The sequence below is a fragment of the Paramisgurnus dabryanus genome, chromosome 20 (genome assembly GCF_030506205.2).
Source record: "Paramisgurnus dabryanus chromosome 20, PD_genome_1.1, whole genome shotgun sequence".
NCBI classification, from domain to species: domain Eukaryota; kingdom Metazoa; phylum Chordata; class Actinopteri; order Cypriniformes; family Cobitidae; genus Paramisgurnus; species Paramisgurnus dabryanus.
This window is the reverse complement of record NC_133356.1, coordinates 8,554,442-8,572,244: the sequence shown is the minus strand read 5'-3', so window position 1 is coordinate 8,572,244 and position 17,803 is coordinate 8,554,442. Positions and strand designations below refer to the sequence as shown.

The 17,803-nt window shown below is 38.7% G+C and overlaps 1 long non-coding RNA gene across 2 annotated transcripts in view; it reads left to right on the top strand.

The window, feature by feature from the left end:
* LOC135786707 (uncharacterized) overlaps positions 1–17,803 on the top strand; it is a 113,652-nt gene that overhangs the window by 90,076 nt on the left and 5,773 nt on the right. Inside the window, exon 3 of one of the 2 annotated variants that reach the window (XR_012335545.1) lies at positions 16,571–16,639. The exons of the other annotated variant lie outside the window; for it this stretch is intronic. This is a non-coding gene — a long non-coding RNA (uncharacterized lncRNA). Of the gene's footprint in view, positions 1–16,570; positions 16,640–17,803 lie in introns of those variants that run through there. 2 annotated transcript variants of the gene reach the window in all.

The following is a 17,803-nucleotide window of genomic DNA, read 5'->3' as shown; positions in this document are numbered from 1 at the left end:
GACCGCCTCAGAATAGCCACGGGTCCCTCTGTGGCCATTTTTTTTCTTTTCGTTTCTTTTGTTGAAACCGCAGGGATTGCTGCGTGTGAATGGCACGCTGTTGCTATGGATCTGGCTTAATCCATGGAAAATTCACTGTTTAAATAAAAGCCAATTGCAGATACAGTAAAACTGGCAGCTGATGCCAACGTGCCAGTCTTGGTTCATTAGATACATTTAATTTATTCTGCCATCTGCTGCATGTGACCGGTGCCAGGTTCTGATGACGTGATGTTTGGAAACCAACTGCAGTTGCTTATTTGGTGTTGCTTTTAATCAAACTGGACCAATTTAACACACAAGATAACGTGTCAAAGTCATTCATGTTTACCAGGTTAGGTGCATGTTTGGGCCATTTTTTGCCTTTATTTGATAGATAGTATTTAGGGAGACGACAGGAAAGTGGTGTGTGATCAGCAAAGGACCCCAAGCCGGCATTCGAACTTGGGTCACTTAGAGTGCGTCTGCTCCGACCAGGTTAAGTGCTTTTGAGGAAAAAATAATCAAATCTTTTTGTTTTGTCTTGTTTGAAGTATTTAGTAGCTAGTAAACTGGATATCCAAGAGCAGAATTTTTTATTTTCTTTAGATATGTTAAAAACGTGAAACAGTATGTAGGACAACCTGAGTGTTTGTCATATATTTACATTTAGGCGACCGGTGACTTTTCTTCCAAGGAGCGCGAATTTGATGTTTTCGGAGTGTCATGTGTGGCTCGTCATGTCTAAATAGGTGTTTGGTGCATCATGTGAACTTTTTTGCATCATGCGTCATGTCAAAATACGTGCCTGCGTGCCAAGACACTAACCTCAGATTTCCACTGACTGCGGAACGGCTGCGGATCCGTTGCGGAACGGTGGCGGAGTCAATTGGTTTCCATTCAAGTCAATGTGTGTATTTCCACTGACTGCGCTCTGAATCCGTCACAGCTCCGGCCATACGCAGCCCTCCGGCACAAATACGCAGAGCTTCTATTTTTGACGGATGCCGGACAGCTCCGCAGGGCGGAGCCATGACTTTATCGCGTGATCATACCTGAATTCACGAGAACTCGTGTTTTTTTTTATTAAATCTTTTCAATACAAACATTACAAACACACACAAATAAAGCAACAAATAATAGACAGGAACAGAGCCAGGGGGAGTTTCAAATAAATACATTAAAGATAGATCATATATAAATGTTTTAGCAGCCTTCTTATTTTTTGAATTTTGGATGGATTTGATGTACTGCTCTGTCTACGCGAGATCTCGTGTTGTGATCTGGGCTGGTTTGTAAAAACGTCATAATTCAACGGCATAATGGGCAGAGACAGAACTAGGTATCGCGCGATCATCACGTGAATTTGCGAGACCTCATGAGTCCTCGTCACTTCAGCACGCAGCCGCTCTGCAACAAAAACGGAACTGGTGGGTATTGACGGACGGCAGAGTGCGGAGACGTAACGCAGCGGAGCTGATCTGCAGCCGCTCCGCAGTCGGTGGAAATCCGGGTTAACCTTACACTAAACTCTGATTACACATGAAGTTTTTGCGAGTATCTGGCCAACGCGAGCGTCTCTTTTGTCATAAACCCCTTCGAAGCATCTGCAGCAGACACTTATTTTGACATGACACATGATGTATATAGGTTCACATGACGCACCGAACACATATTTTGACATGAGTAGCCACACACACGATGGGCTAAATACAATACTTTGCAAGTCACCCACTGCCTGTGATATATTCATCAGTGGTACCGATCTTTATGTAAAAACTGTAATATACCACAATAGAAAAGTATCCCAGCATGCAATAACCATCTAGGTTAACTACAGTACACAGTGTTCCCATGGGTCCTTGAAATCTTTGAAAGTTTGTGAATCTGGTGGGAAAGAATTCAAGGCTCTGGGAAGTTTTTGAAAATATACATACATAGATACAGGTCATTAAAAGTGCTAAAATCTATTTTATGCAAGAAGTTTTCTGAAAAAAAAAACTCCATATTATTCCCTGTGTAGTGTAGAATAATATCATAAACATTCTAGACTTTTAAGCACACGTGCTAAACTGTTCGCTTTAAAGGCTCATATCTTATGTATGCGAATGTTGATTCATACCAAAATGCTTTTTTGCATAGTTGTGTTTGACACATGAAAACATCTTGGGTTACGTATGTAACTGTTGTTCCCTGAGAAGGGAATGAGACGCTGCCTCTCCCTTGCAATACTTCCTGCGTCCCTGTAACGCCGTCTTTGGCAATATTTCAGATAGCGATATACTTCCTGGCCTCTGCATCACCCTGTCTTTGTCGTTAAGCCACACCATTGGTTGAATTTGATATACACATTCAGACGCACTTACCCCTGGAGGCGTCCTCGCAGTGTCATTGCAGTGACGCAGCGCGAGTTCCCTCGAAAGGGAACTGTAACAATGAATCTTAAAAGTTAACACGATGTAACCTCACTCTCACTTGAAATGTGTCCCACATTTAGTTCTTGAATTTGAGGGAATTGGACCTGGAAAGTCCTTGAAAGGTCCTTAAATTTGAAGTTAACTAAAGTGTGGGAACCCTGAGTACAGACCTGAGATCAGACTATGAGTAACCCACTTCTAGCTGAAATAATCTTGAATTTGGTTACATGCCTATACATTACTTGTGAGATGTATGCTATTCCATCATGTAAGCAAAGTCAACAGTGCTAACAATGTTTGGTTTTATTTATTTTTAATTTAATTTAATTTATTTTTGGGCGTCTATTTAATTTTTCACTGACAGCCCAAATGTATTTTAGCCTAGACATCTGGACGGCTATTGGATGTCTTTCAAATGCAAAATCGCTTGCTGAGATGTCTTTCATCCTGGCTAAGATGACAAATATAATCACATATTATGATTTCTCTGTTCATATTATTATATTTTAAACATTAATCTCATAACATTATAAAATTGTAGTTGTTGCATGATGTCTTTAAACAGCACTGTTTGTGTGTCTTTCACAATACAGTGTATTATGAAACCTTGTACACAAATAAGTATACTGTATAGAGGGATGCATCACTTTTTCATTATGAGATAAAGTCTCCGGTTCTGGTAAAGTCTCCAAGGCTTTTAAGACAGCAATTGAGACGGGATGAAAAAATGAGAATGACTTCATCCTAGGCGCCTGCGTTTGAAGTTCGGCCACTCCTTTATTAAATAATTGAGTGGAGAAATGAAAGTTGCAGCAGTGGGTCTGTGCTCCCTGGCAGCTGGAAAGCGAGAAGAGGTGGATCCCGGCCTCAGATGGATGGGTGAATAAAGTCTGACTCATATCCTGGCTGGAGAAACCTGAGATCTAACGCTCAGACTTCCAGCAGGAAGTTCGTCCAGGGCGCCCGAGTGCTTCTGACTCACGGTGACGCCATCTTGCACTGGCTTTCAGGAATCTTCACCAGGCTGCCAAGAGCTTTCAGACAAAGTAAACCCGCAGAGATCTGCCTCTCTGTTCAACTCTCACACATGGAAGCGATTTCAGGGGCCTGTCTTGGAACCGGAGTCAAATACTCTGTAAATGACAGACTGTAATTGTATCGTGAGGGCCGTTTCTTCAGAGACTTACAGATTTTCCATGTTCACTTATAGTCAAAAGTCAAGCTGTACAAAAGGTGTTTTGTTTCCCTACTGCAAATGCTTTCTGGTGATTTATTATGTCAGTGCAATCCTCTGCTACCATCGGCTGGCTAAAATTAGACTTTTGTTTAATTGTATAGTTTTAATGGTATCCACATTTTAATGTAATGTTTAATGTTGATTTTATCCTTACAATGATAGTGTTGTACATTAAATATGTGTTGTGTTTGGTTTCATACATCACACACTATAAAAATGCAGGGTACTTTTAAAGGGGACATTTCACAAGATCTTTTTTTTTAGATGTCCAATAAAACTTTGGTGTCCCCAGAGTAAGTATCTAAAGTTTTAGCTCAAAATCCCATAAAGATAATTTGTTATAACATGTTAAAATTGCCACTTTGTAGGTGTGAGCAAAAATGTGCCATTTTGGGTGTGTTCTGTTAAATGCAAATGAGCTGATCTCTGCACTAAATGGCAGTGCCGTTGTTGGATAGTGCAGATTAAGGGGCGGTATTATCCCTTCCGACATCACAAGGGGAGCCAAATTTCAATTACCTATATTTTCACATGCTTGCAGAGAATGGTTTACTTGGTGTTTTTTTTTTCACATTTTCTAGGTTGAAAGAAGCACTGGGGACCCAATTATTTCACTTAAACATGGAAGAAGTCTGATTTTCATGATATGTCCCCTTTAATCCATGGTTGGAACCAAATTTCTACGTTAACCATTGCAAATCATTATTTCTAAGGATGCGTCGATACAAAATTTCTGTGCGGATTTTTGATTACTTAAAATGGCATCTACCAGATTACACAATTGTGATGTAGCAGTCTCAACAATACACTCGTTTTCCCTGGACAATGATAACATATTCCCGTTATAAAACATTTTCAAACGCATTATTTTCGCAAATTACAGTAATTAAGACCCGTCGGGGGATGTATACTGCTTGTGGACAGTATGCTAATTGCTAGCGGGAGGTCTGCTGTATCTTGGGCAAGTGATAAGAGACTTGGGGGTACGTTAGCCTTGTTGGAAAAGCCGGGTCAAGGCCTGGACTTGGTTAGTTTGGCAAAACACTATTACTTAGTAAGTTCATGTAGAATTGTAAACTAAAGCAGATAATTTTTTTTCCTTTCGAAAACTATGGTAGCTGGTCACTGGCTTTGTAGGACAAACCACGCTGCAAACTAACTAGCATAATATTGCCTACAATCTGAGGACTATTTACGTTGTAACAAACTGTATATGAGATTACACTTTAGGTTCCAATAAACATGCGATAAAACTTTTTTAAAATTAAAATTAGGGGGAGTATAATCCATAATATCCAAATAGCGCTGTTATTTCCGTGAGACATGATAACAGTATAGAGGATATCAGCGAAGTGACTGCTCTGTGCTGTCTAGCTACCTGGTGGGTGGAGACCTGCGAGTGGGGTGGTGGGCCGGAAAATTCTAACGGAATGTGACGACAAGGCTAGTTACGTCACAATGGAGCTAAGTTTGAAACTGTGCAATCTGAGACTCAAGGCAGAGGACCTTCAGAAACCTGGATCTCACTCAAAACAGCATGGATGGATTTTTTTCCAAGTTTGTATGTGTGTGGAAGCAACAGAGACACAAAAGAACAGCACAAAACCCAGAAAAAGTGAGTTTTTCATAATATAGGCACTTTAACATGCAATGTAAAAAATTCGCAGCATTTTTGTCAAATCAACACATTTTTTTTTCATTTTAAATGAAAGTTAAGTTAAACAATTTCAACTTGAATTTATAAGTTATGTCAACTTTTTTAAGCCAAAACTTAAAAAAGATTTACATGCAAAACAAAGTTTTAAAAAAAAAAACGACCCAAGAAAATAAGTCTAGTTTTTAGACCAAAAATATCATTGAAATTAGTGTTTAAGAAAAATGTTCAAGATTTTCTCCCTTACCCCATTGGCAGATTTTTTGGCTTAATTGTTTTATGCACAAAATCACTTAAATTTGATATTTTTGGTCCAAAAAGTAGACTTATTTTCTTGAGTCGTTTTGCTCATCAAGAAAAAGCATCTTAATTTAAGAATTTTAAGATATTTTTACTGAAAACAAGACAAAAATACTAAGAAAAGTTTTTTTTGCAGTGCGTAAAGATTAAGACTTGTTAATGTTTAATGTTCATTTAACTTTGCACGAACTGTTTCCAGTAAATAACATAAATATTATTCTACAGTAAGTTACTGGAAAACAGCTGCCAGTAATACTGTTATTTTTTACAGAAATTTTTAACAGTGCAGACACACATTTATTACTTTCTTGATCTTCAAACATTTCAATCTTCAAATGGTTTGTCATGTTCCTGTGGTTGCGTGGGATCTGCTGGCTGGATAAATGTCTCTCGGGCTGTTTGACTTCCGTCTCTTAGCGGTGTTGCTACGTTACACTGAAAACAATCCACTCACCCCAGCACCTGGTTCATATGGGCTTCGTGTTTAAACCCCTCTGGATGTTTCTGTCTATGAACATCTGTACCATGCTGCCCGATCCGTCTGTCCGGTCCTGTAATAGACTACACAAAAACTCAACCACAAAATCTGTGTGGACAAATCTTAGCATGTGTGTGTGGATAAATGAGGCCTGGTCAGGTGAGAATGTGTAGATGAGAGGAAACCAAATGTGAAAATATATAAAACAGTCTAGTGGTTATAGACCTGCAGCCAGTTAATAATACACTTACTATTTTAACTTGAACTATTTTTACTTTCAAAATACATTTGTTTAACAAACCTACTGTATTCAATAAAGTGCTGTAATGCCACAAAGATGCATATAGCAGAAAACCTCTCCAACATCAAACAATAAAGCATGCTTAAAAAAATAGTTAAAGATGTTTACTCGGCATAAGCATAAAGAGACACAAATACGTTAGAGTAAAGGGAGTGATGCGTAACTGTCCCAGGGAATAGACAAAAGTAAGTGAAAGTACACGCACATTAATATCACCAAAACGATGACAAGTGGTATAAATACTATTTGCGTCTTTCTATACGAGGCTCGTCTCTTCCATTCAACGTCTTTCTTCTTCATAATCCCTCCTGTGAAGGTTTACAATATCCACAGAGAAATAGCCTGCGGGCTTCGCTTCTGTGTCCCCACAACCGACCGCTCCAAACAATCCGTACCCTCGGCTCCACCTTCGTTTCAGACCTGGGCGATGTCTTAACAAGCCCTCGGGGAGAAACAGGATAAATGCACAGTAGAGAAAAGAAAGAAAATATGGAGGTGAGGCTGAAACAAAGAAGAGGGATTATATGAAACTCTTCACAAGATTCTGAAAGCTTTACAGTCTAATAGATGTGCTGTGATCAGGGTTGAATGGGCTGCGATGGGTCGTTGAGGAGCAGGTGGTTTTCCTCTGATGCCCACACCTCCCATTCACCCCCGAGGCCCTGGAGCTAAAGCACAGCTCATGTAATTTCACAGGTCTGGAGTCAGCCGGCAGAGCTGAAAGCTGAGAGAGCTAAACAGCAAGGGAGCTGAACATCTAGAGAACGCTTCAAAGCTCAAGTGCACATCGACTGTATGATGAAACTCGGAGCTCAACTGTATGATGAAACAGTTTCATGGGTTTCTTGCTTGCTTAAAATACTAAAGAGACAATAAGCCTTGAAATATGCGTTCCTTAATGTGAAAATGTGCACAACCTTTTGAACAAACAGGTTTTATGAAACAGATTTGAATTTAAAGAGTCTTTCTTCATTCATTTAACTTACAAATGTCTCTAGAGGTATGTGAACGCTTGATTTCACACGTCATTGCAATCCAAAATCTATCCAGATGCCATACAGAACACTTACTATGAATTTTGAAGCATTTTACTTTTGAAGTCAAAGCTGTATCCATGTCACGTTGTCACAAATAAAATGTAGGCAGGCATATTTGTTGCTTTAATCACATTGCTAGAATAGTACCAGAACCCTGTATTTTTCTGGTCCACTCAAATCAATGGCAGTCTGTTTTTTTTGTGTGACTGTTGTTGGATGTGGTCTGTCCCAGATAACCAGAGAAGTCCTTTGAAGCAATCTAGGCCAAAACTGCAGCAGAGATCAGCTATGACTGGGAAAAAAATTAAAGAGCTATCGAAAGTAGTTCATGTCACATGAAAATCACTTTATGTAAAAGCGTTTCAAGCACACATAAATGCCTCTGAAAAAAATATTATCTATGTTTGTATTTGATTAAAAATGTATGTGTTACAACTCATAATCTAGATTCTGGAACTGTAGGGAATTTTATTTTTATTTCTACTGATTTTAGGATTAATTTGTGATTTTTTAAAAATATGTTTGTGGATTTAAAGTAATATTCCATTTTCTTAAAAAAAAAATCCAGATAATTTACTCACCACCATGTCATCCAAAATGTTGATGTCTTTCTTTGTTCAGTCGAGAAGAAATTGTGTTTTTTGAGGAAAACATTGCAGGATTTTTCTCATTTTAATGGACTTTAATAGAGCCCAACATTTAACAAACACGCCCCTACCCCAATAGAATCTGGACCTTCTGTTGATAGACCCACCCCACACATACGCAACCCGGCATTTGATTTGATTTGATTTGGCTATAAGTGTGTTTTGGTAGTCGGCCCGTTTCCTTCTCCAAACCGTTTTTCAAACATCGTGGACTCCGCCTTTAAGTATTAAATGTTGGGCTCTATTAAAGTCCATTAAAATTAGAAAAATCCTGCAATGTTTTCCTCAAAAAACATAATTTCTTCTCGACTGAACAAAGAAAGACATCAACATTTTGGATGACATGGTGGTGATTAAATTATCTGGATTTTTCTTTTAGGAAAATGGACTAATCCTTTAAGACACTTATGGCGCTTTTCCATTGCATAGTGATAGTACCCCACTGTTTGGTTTAGTTTGGGTCGGGTCAGCTTACTTTTGGGAGCTTTTCCATTAGGTGCACAACGTGGTACCCAATACTTTTTCGTACCAACTCGGTTGGGGTTCCAAGCGGCCTGAGCTGATACCAAACGTGACGCGAAAACACTGTAGATCACTGATTAGTCTGAGAGAATCGTCACGTAAAGATTAGCTTTACCTTTAGTGCTAGCTTGCGCTGTCTCAAGCAAACTTGTCTTCTATGCTCTGCTAAGTTCCCAAACTCCCTTTTAGCGATAAAAACATCCACAGGTTGAGAATCAGGAACACCATAACAGGTTTTTTCCATTCCTGCAGTTTGTGGCAGAACATTCACGATGCGCACGTCCAAATATATGCTTTAATGCAACTTAAATGAGGCTCAACGCCGTCAAATGACGCCACGGGTGTTTGAACAGAAATTGTCATATGAAACAGAGGTAGTGATAAACGCGATGTGCAAACATCTATTTGTGGTGGTCAATTTTAATTTTGTGGCAAACTGAGAAATGAATAAATGTATGGGAATATACGACGGCGCTCTCACTTGTATGATGTCACAGCAGTATGCAGCGCAAATATAACGACACGCCTATAATCCCTCCCACTACGAAGTGATACTTAACTCGATGGAAAAGCTAACCACCCCAAAGTGAGGTGAGCTGACCCGACCCAAACTAAACTAAACCGTGGGGTACTATGCAACGGAAAAGCGCCATTACTGTAAATAATAATAATATAAACAAAAACTTTTATTCTGCAAACGATTAGTCGTGACTAATCATTAGGCAGCCCTATCTTATTGTGGTTCTTAACGTAGGTTCGAGAGGAGCCTAAACATTCCGGTCTGTCAATCATCATTATGGGTGCATATAAGGCAGTCTTTAGACCTCCGGGTCCAGCTGCAATTTTTCTGGCATCCCTCCTCCTCCCCATCTCCTCCTTCATTGCTCTGTTTCTTCCTCTGTTTAGTTCTTGGGGCTCGAGCCCTGGCCTCAGGTCGCTCTCTCTGAAGGTTCAAAGCTCAGCTGCAGAGCTCCCTTCGAGGACAGCAAGTTTGTTTACCATTAATCATTAAGATCTGAATGCGCAGGCAAACTATTAAAACATATATCAGTGCATATATCAGTTTTTTTGTAAGTTTTGTTTGTAAAAACTGCTTAAATGTCCTTATAACTACCCCGCTGAAAAACACAGCACATACCAGCATAATTCATAGGTCACCAGCAAACCAGCACCAAAACACAACATATGGTGGTCTTGCTGGTATGCTGTTTTTTCAGCAGGATAAGGCCTAGTCTTCGATTAATCTAAATCTTGTTGAGGAAACCACCTCTTAAAGACGGTAGAATAAAATGTGCTATATAAAACATGCTTTGACTTTTAATATAAAGTAAGAGCACAATAAACTAAACTTGTAAAAGATCAGGGACCAGTTGCACCAGCAAGACATAAAAGTTGGGTGTAAGCATTACGTCAGGCTTAACTACGTCCGGCTTTGTGAAAAATGTTATGCCTGTTGCACCATCTAATACTGGAACCAGGTGCAGCTACGCTGTGCGTCCTCGTGTATGCGGTTAACCACATTGATAGTTGAGATGTCACGTCGCTATGGTTACAAAGTCATATTTACTGCCGCCAGCGTATAGATGAAAAATGAGAGCTTTCTCTCCTCTCACACATTTATAAGTGCACTGTCCCTAAAGATGCATGCGTCACGTGCAGACCCAACAAACCTGCACATAAACAAAATTATTATATAATATAAGAAAGCCTAGTGCTCGCGTGTGCATTAGACACGGCAATGTCTCGTCAATTTTATTATTCCATAGAAACAAGTCAACCCTTTATACTACGCCTTCCTTTGACTAAATGTAAGATTTAGTCTCAGTGCCTGCTGCAGACGCATCTAAAGGGTTTATGATAAAAGAGACGCTCACGTTTGCCAGATACGTTTGTGAACATGAGCATCTCTTTTATCATAAACGGTTTTGACGCGTGTGCAGCAGGCACTTATTTTGACGAAACACGTGATGCACATGGTTCACATGACGCAACAAACACATATTTTGAAAACACTCCCAACACACATGACACTCGCAACACATATTTTGAATTTGCGCCCCTCGGAAGAGCAGTCACGAGCCGCCATGATCTAATATTATGTATGAAATAATGTTGCATTGTCATGTCATTCTGGATAACAAATAAAAAATAAGTTTGTGAGTATTACATCTTTGTCAAACTCCTGGATAATTCATTAAAAATGAAAGCTGATTATGAACCAATAGCTGTGTTAAGGAAATGCACATTTGTTAATGCATGCTGCAGTGCGCACAGTACTGCAGATACAGTAAATTAAGTAATGAAGTACAGTAAAATGGCCACAGGTCACGTGGTGATGAAAGTGAATAGACTGAAATGAGTACTGTGTTTCAGTCGGCCTCCATTTCCTGGAATTGTTGTGCTGAAACTGCAGTCATGGCTCTTAACAGCCCACCCCACCCGTCTGCACACTGCAGCTTTTTCATGGTCACATGGGTGTCCTCTTGCTCTCATTCCTGTCACGAATGCCCCCCTCCTTTCGCTTTTGCCCAGTGTGTACTGTCAGGTCAGTCGTTTGTTTGTTCAGATGGAGATGAGCAGGAAATGAGAGAAAACTCTGAGCTGCTTAACCCTTCACAGGAATGAGGATCTGACTACAACACATCACTAATGCACTGCTCTTATATCTCTTCTCATTCATAATATCATTTTACTTACAGATCGAAATCACATTGTGTGGCTTTTAGTCCATGTGTGTAGATCTGAAGTCATCCATTTATTAGCCGCGTTTCAGATGAAACCGGAGGTTGTACACAATACAAGCACTAATTAAATGTGTTTTGCATTATATATTTTAGTACATTCCCATTTGGTTGGTAAGGGCTGGAAAACTTAAAGGATTAGTCAATTTTCTAAAAAAAAACAAAAAAAAACAGATAATTTACTAACCACCATGTCATCCAAAATGTTGATGTCTTTGTTCAGTCATGAAGAAATTATATTTTTTGAGGAAAACATTCCAGGATTTTTCTCATTTTAATGGACTTTAATGGACCCCAACACTTAACACTTAACTCAACACTTAACAGTTTTTTTTCAACGGAGTTTCAAATGATTCTAAACGATCCCATTTTTGACACGAAAAATAAAAAATATGCACTTTTAAACCACAAATTCTCTTCTTCCTCCGGCTGTGTGACGAGCCAGCGCGACCTCACGTTTTTGCGTAATGACGTAGAAAGGTCACGTGTTACATTTATGAAATGCACATTTCTGGACCATTTTAAACAATAAACTGACACAAAGACATTAATTAGTATCATACGACATACAACAACGTCGGAACGGTCCTCTTTCTCCACACTTGTGAAAACTGGGGCGTAGTTTCGCGTACGTCCTCCTTGACCTCTTGACTTGATGTTTTGCTTGAGGTTGCGCTGGCGCATCACAGGACCGGACCTAGACAAGAAGTTGTGGTTTAAAAGTGCTTATTTTATATTTTTTGTGTCAAGAATGACAATCGTTTCGCTAGATAAGACCCTTATGCCTCGTTTGAAATCGTTTATCGTTTCGAGTCTTTTGAAAAAAACTGTTAAGTGTTTAGTTAAGTGTTACGTGTTGGTGTCCATTTAAGTCCATTAAAATGAGAAAAATCCTGGATTGTTTTCCTTAAAAAACATAATTTCCTCTCGACTGAACAAAGAAAGTCATCAACATTTTGGATGACATGGTGGTGAGTAAATTATCTGAATTATTTTTAGAAAATTGACTTATCCTTTAATAACATACTATTTTTAACTTGCTATGTTATCGCTTTATAGGTATTAAAATGTAAGCATTACTTTACTAAATATTTTAATGCTCATGTTTATACATATTACATACTGAATAAATTGTTCATTCACAGTTCACATAAGTTTTTAAAGAGCTAGCCGCCATCTTGTTTATGACGTCAAATGACGCATCTCGCTGATGTCGGCCCCAAATTTAGAGGTCAGATATCACACTTTGTTTGCAGTTTCAAACGTTTATTAGAAAATTTAAAATGAAATTAATTCGAATCTAGAAAAAAATTACGTTCATGTTTATACATATTATATTCTAAAAAAAAATTGGTTTACAGTTCACATAAGGTTTCGAAAAGCTAGCCGCCATCTTGTCCATGACGTCAAATGACGCATCTCGCTGAGGTCGGCCCCATATAAGAGGTCAGATATCAAACTTTGTTTGCGATTCCAAATGTTTATTAAAAAATTTTAAATTAGATTTATTTGAATCTAGAAAAATACACCTGGTTAGTAAGAACAAAAATATTTGTCCATACCAAATGAGATGATTTTGATTTAGTATTTGCTCACACTGTTTCCCCCCTCTGTCGTGATGTTATGAATGTAATGTTCTTACCCTGGAGCTCAACTCTGATTCACTTTAACTCTGAATTATTTGTGGAGCTCTGCAATAAATGGCTTGCAGACTGGATCTCATGCACGTCTGCCCTTACATGGACTGATGAATCTTGTTGTTTTTTTTCTGCTGAAGTCAGAGACGTTGACCTTATATGATCCAAGAGAGCTCAGTGTGGGAAGTGACTGCATGCAAAAATAGAGATGTGTAGAGAATGCTGACTATTCATATAATCATAGATTTTCTTGATTGTCAGCATTGTTCATTTTGTAAACATTAGTGAAGTGAAATTAAATCTTTGCTTTTATAAATCAATCAAAATAAGAGCACAAACGTATGGTTCATGTAGCCTACAAATAAGCGTTTAAACAAACCCAGACGGACGCAAACTGTGGGTGCTTGCCAGCGTTTCTTCACTTAAGTGCTTTGGTTGCTATAATACTTCTGTTTTGTTTATCAGTCATTGTACGATGCGGTTGGTTGTTGTGGTATTTGATCTGCCCCTCCTCCACTGTGATTGGACGAGCTGAGTGTTTTACCCAAAGTTGAACATTTTTTAAAGCGCAGCGCTTCCATTAGTGGGCGTGTACACCAAGGCGTTTTCGCCTGTGGCGGCGTATGTTTTCAATTATTTCCAATGGAAGGTTAGGAAAGTTAGGTTCTCAAAAACGCCCTGCAGCTGGCGGTGGCGTGTTTTGGCAGCGCTTTGCATTTTTCCCAATTTTTCCAAAGCTCGCCAATGTCACTTTTCACTCAGTCGTCCAATCACAGTGGAGAAGGGGCTGGACAAATACCACAACAACCAACCGGCGTATCGTACAACATCTGATAAACAAAACAGTAGTATCATAGCAACCAAAATGCTTAGCTGAAGAGATGCTGGCAAGGACGGTTAGCATCTGCCTGACATTTTCAACTGCTTTTAACTCTTTCCCCATCATTGACGAGTTAACTCGTAAACTAAGAAAAAAAACGCTTCTTTGCCAATGACGAGTAATTTTGGCAATCCGTAATACCACCTTTAGCGCTTTTACGCAATATTATAAAACCCGGAAGTATCGCCCTAGGGCAAACAGCTTTATGTCCGGGTATGTTTTGAGGATCGCTCTGAATCTGATCTTTATCAGAGTCCTTCACAAAAATTGAATTTTGTGTTTTTGAAGAAACCCATATTTGCGAGGTGATACAAAGAGAACTAATGAAGGTAGGATGAAACGTTTTTTTTTTTTTTTAAAGCAGAGGGTCTGTTCTTTCATTTGATATATTGTACATTTATATATTTAAAGAAGAACATTAAACTTTTGTAAAAATCATAAAAAAGCTGGTGCTCTCAACTTTTTTTTAAGTACGCTGGCGGGGAAAGAGTTAAATGCTTGTTGTTTGTTATGTGTATGCATTATATATTAAACACGTTATTTAAGAAGGGACTGTCATACAGAGCCACGATGCAGATTAAAGATCCCCTGTCTGGTCATTGTGGATTTTAGATCTTCAACAATGGCAGAGGTCATCTTTAGGACCCTGAGGAAACAGCAGGCTCTTATGCTGGCCTCAAGCACTTCCTATCTGTCACAAGAGTCCGGCTTGTCTTTGATCAAAGGCCAAGAACAGAATAAGACAGGAAAGACACTGAAGGATTGGAAAACAACAGATAGAGATGTTCTTCAGAACGGCTTTGGGTGGAGGTTAGCTGTGTGTTGGCCTTTGAGATGGCCCTGCAGCAGTGCCGATGATCAGGGTGTGCTGTCGCCATGGCAACACATCCTCTGTCTTGTTGAAAGGATGGAGAACAATAGTAGGGTGATGTGGAGTTTTGTGAATACGAGAAAGCTATATGACCACATTTATTGACTTTGTGTCATCTCATATATACTATATAAAAACTATTTCACATGCAGATATGGAGGAAGGCCGACCAAGATAGGAAAGTCCATATATCTTTTTGTAATGTATCTAAGTTGAGATTCACTGAATAATTTTGCTCATTTACAGATTCAGAGAAAAGCTGTTAAGGATTTAAGTGTTGTAGTGAGCTGAGATCTATTCAATTTCTCTTGTTTTTCTGCAGACATACAGTGATGAGAACCCCTGCATTCCCCAATTTGTTTATGTGGACAGGCGTTAAACAAAAGTGACATCTCATTCATTTGTGCAGGTCAAGGTCTTGTGCCCACCATCTCCTCATAATGAAATAAATGTTCCTGACCATTCTATCCACACCAGAGCTTAGTGTGTACAATAATGTGAAGCTGGACGGTTTGACATTCGTCATGAACAAACATCTTCCTCTGTACTGTAGATATTTATACGCATGACAAAGAGAAGCCATTGAGAGTAAAAACTCAATATTCATACCATATACATACATTTTGAGGAAAAATGTATGTATGATATAGAGGAATCTTAAATTTGATAAAGAGGTTTATACTGCGTATGCATTTAATTCTTGATTGTGAGAAACCCTCTGCAGTGCTGTTTCAACTTTTCATGTTTGCCCAATTTAATTCGGTTATGTTACAGTCACATGAAAGGTGTTAGCGTTGTTGCTAGAATAGACTAAATCTAGCTGAGGTAAACACACAGGACAAGCGCCTCTGAAGCTGTCAGACCGACTGTACTTGGCCTTTTTTAATGAATCTTATGACTGCTAACACAAAGGTGACATGCACATGTGTACCTGTTCACACTCATTAGCAGCTTTGAAAGCAGTGATACCTGTATTGCTGTATTTGGTGTTGTTATTGTGTTGTGGGAAGCTTAAGGCAGTTTATTTGCGTAGAGTTTGTTTCTGACCATAATGTGGCTAAAGTGGTTCCCTTTTGAGGGAACTTCAGAGCTGACGTTATGGGGAACCCCTACAGCGTGACGGCGTCTGAGTATGTATATAAAATTCGACCAATGGTTGGAATGACATCGTAGACGGAAACCAGAGAGCATAAATACGGCAGAAAGGAACGCCCACTTTATCTGGCATATGCTGAAGTGGGTGTACAGACACGCCGGAAGTATGGCCAGGGAGACGCAGCGTCTCGTTCCCTTCTCAGGAAACAAGGGTTACATACGTAACCTGAGACGTTTTCAGTACATGCGCTGTAGTGAAAGTGTATTTTCATCGTAAATGCCAGATTGAGGTGACTCACATATGCGATTGTAATGAAAATAACAAAAATTTTATATATAATACATATTATAAATTATAAAAGTTGTAAAGACCAGTAGATGCTTTTTTAGAATAGTTCAAAACCTGCAAAGAATTATATAAGTGCACAATCATGAACCATTCAGTGATTCATGATTATTTCCTAATTTCTCTAGAAGATCTGGAATTGTATTAGATGGTCTCTCCAACAGGTAAAGACAGAAGTTTAAGATTGAACTATAAAAGATTTCAGCTATCAGAAGAGGAACCGTCAGGGGAATATATAATAGGCTAGGGGTGCTTTGTTTTTGTTTTTTTGTGTTTTGTTATTTTCTTTGCCACATTCACTGAACATGTTTGAGAATTAACTCACAGAAATGTCATCTTTGTCTCTTTGACACCTGACTTATGTGTTTTTTTGTTTTTTCATCCCTCAGCTCTGTAAACATGTAATATGTTTACTCATCTAATTTGACACTCTGACAGAAGGCCACTCACAGCAGGTGTGTGAATTACTCTAACATGGCTCAATGTTGTTGTATACAACAGATCTGAAGTCAGTGATATATTGATTTCATGCAAACCGAAAACATTGGTTTGATCATCTTTGCTGGTTTGGTACAGTATCATGTTCACTTTATCTGTTATATGATTTTTTTCTATTGACATTGAGTCGACCAATCGGCATTGTCACTACATCTGACGACCAATGTTCCCTCTAATTTTTTTCAGCACTGAGCAAATTATTTTTTTTCTGAGCACACATTTCAGTACTGTGAGGAATTCGCAACCACACGACCTGCCGAAAATGAACACGAGCCTGCGTTAACCATAGGAGATTCAAAGAGATGACAGTGTAGCGTGTAACGGGGTTTAGTGTATACACACGTATAATGTTCAATGTGGGCCTGTGTATAAATCCCAATACATGTAATTAACACTCTCTTTGAATTTACCAGGTACCTGGGTTTAGCAGATTGAACCGTTCACCTCAAGCTGAAAATCAGTTCTCATATACTACAGTGCAAATAAATAAATAAATAAAATACTTGTAAAAGTGTAACACTGTTTCATTTTTTTTGTAATCCAAATTCATGATTCACTTAAATGACTCTGTTGGGTTGAATTCATGAATCAATTGATTCGGTTCAAAGGACCGTTTGTTCCTTTATATAGTTCAAAGTTCAGTTCAAAGTCAGTGTCCTTTAAAGAAAATCCAAGAAAATACGGAAAATGAAGTTTCAGCGAATTCACGTCCTAGTAGTTGTCCGAAACAAAAAGGAAAAATATCCTCCTACCAGTTCTGATGAATTCAAAGCACAGCTCTGGTTGTCTCGCCTTTTTGTATACACCTTCAGTATATACTTAATTGTCTCGCGTGTCCAAGATGGAGCAGGAGAACTTTACAGATGTTCGAAATTCTCACAAAAAAACCCAGCCTTGTAAAAACACAAGGCAGAACAGTAATTAATCTTCAGTTCAACAGATTTATCAATAAGCATCATGTAAACATTTCAAATAACAACCTAACTCAGGGTTTCAACACTTATTGAACATATTGACACTTAAAATTTTATTTTTTAATCACATTTACGTTACTTGACCGTTAACTTTCAAATGTAAATAGCTTCAGCTCGTTCGTTATATACCAACGGCCAATGTAAACAAAC